Genomic DNA, 2,233 nt, shown 5'->3' with positions numbered 1-2,233 from the left:
TTGCAATTCCATTAAATTGTAGTTATTTTTTTTTCTTTCTAAAATTAAATACTTGGGTAAAATGAAAATCAGATTAGATGGGGTAATGTTTATGTTCCTTTTTTCATCCTTCAAATTCAAAGTTAATACTAATTACATGTTGTGGCAGTAGTAGCCAGTTTGCTTAAAGATTTATATATTTTTTATTAAAAATTTGAATTTTTTATTCTTTTATTTTTTTCTTAATTTCGAAAAGCCTTTTTTTATAATTTTTAGGATTAATTTTTTAAATAATTTATTAGCAAGTAATTCCATATTGGTAATGAAAGGTTGAAGACCAATTTGTTAAAACTTAAAGAATAGAGACCAAATTGAGTAAGAGAATAAAGATAAAGAGTTAAATCTATTATCATACTGTATATATAAAACATTAAAATAACTATTTAACCGTACCATTTTAATAAAAAAAATCATATTAACTTTACTACTCTATCTAACATATGTGAATATATTTATCTACTTTTTCAATAATTTTTTTAAAAAATGCAATAGAAGACGAAGACTCAGAATTACTTTGCATGATATTCATCTTTTCTACTTTTCCATTTGCATGAAATTTTTACAACTAGAGAGGATAACTAAAATATAAAGCTATTGAGTATATATATATATATATATGTTGTTTATTGGGGACATGATGTCGACCTCTAATAATTGAAATGATAAAATAAAAGAAATTAAGAAGAAGAAGAAGAAGAAGAAGATAAGAGTTGGGGGCTAAGACTCCAATGTCTCATCTCTCACATGCACCCATCTTTAAAATCACAGAATGCTCTTATCTATCTATTTATGAGCCATATATATCCTCAAACTCCATAGAACTGATAAATAATGCTATATGTCAAATGCTATATTAATTATAACTTTATTTTATTTATTCATTTTATAATGAATATTGGAGATAAGGGTCGGTAAAATTTAATTCGATAAATAATTTAAATTTTGAACTAAATAGTTAGAGTTAATCGAGTTATTCGGATCAATTCAAATAAAAAAATTAAAATTTTTAACTCGAATATGAATTACACAATTTGAGTTATTAAAAATTCGAATAAGAAAAATTAAAACTACGTCATTTTAATAAATGTTTACCCATCAAACTTACCTATGTAGTTAAATAATCTTGTACTTTGTTTACTAGTTAAATAATCACTCCATGTAAATGCAACATTGAGTATAAATAATAGGATCCGTTAACTCGATTCGAATTTTTTACTCGATTTAAGAAAATTTCAAATTGAGTTTGGTTGTTAAAATAGGATTTATCAACTCGATTAACTTAAAATTTTTTTACTTGATTCGACTCGACTTGCTCGAATACTCATCTCTAATAAAATATATTTGATAAATATTGAAGGATTTTAATGCATAAAAAAAGTTTGGCATTTATTCTTTTTAAATCACAATAATTTATTTGACTATTCAATTTTACAAAAAAAAATGTTATTTTAGCACTCATTTAATTTTCACTTTTTTTAATTTTTAAATTTACATCTTTTTTAAATCATTTCAAAAGCAATAAAAAATTATTTTATTAACGTAATATATATACGTAAATTGTCATGCTCTGCCACGTGCTTTCATAAAGGTAACCATCGACTCTCTAGTCTGGTTAACGGATTGATGGACTAATTTATTTCTAGAGGTCCACACTCCACAATGCCCACATTGAAACACAGAGATACTGTTTAATATTGGGCCCCTCACCCGTAAAAGATAGTTCAAGTAGTCAACTAAGTCGCCATCATCCATATGTGCAAGCCAAGAAATACCCAGTCCCTCCCATACGCTATGAGCAAAATAGCAATTCCTCACAACATGCACACGTGATTGCGGATGTAGATGGCATCTTGGACATAGCGGACTTAAAGTCATCTATCGGTTAAATAAATTAGCCATAGTGGGAATAAAATTCCTAAGAAATCTCCGGCAAGTAATCTTTATTTTGGTGGGATTTGTAGTGCCCACACTGCCTTACAATAGAAATTCATGTTCCGTTCCTGTTGAGTAGTAGCATTAGGATCAAAACTATCTGATGTAAGCAGCTTGTAGCCGCTCTTGACCGTGTATATTCCTATGTTATCCTCCCTCCATACTTGCACATCTTCCTGACATGAGGAAATGGGATGCATAATACTTTCTGAGCTTCTTCTTCCAAAAACAAGCTTCTCACCAACGGTACATTCGAGCTCCC

This window comes from Gossypium hirsutum, chromosome A10 (genome assembly GCF_007990345.1).
Source record: "Gossypium hirsutum isolate 1008001.06 chromosome A10, Gossypium_hirsutum_v2.1, whole genome shotgun sequence".
Taxonomy (NCBI): domain Eukaryota; kingdom Viridiplantae; phylum Streptophyta; class Magnoliopsida; order Malvales; family Malvaceae; genus Gossypium; species Gossypium hirsutum.
The sequence above is the reverse complement of the archived record's forward strand: the minus strand, read 5'-3'. Positions refer to the sequence as shown.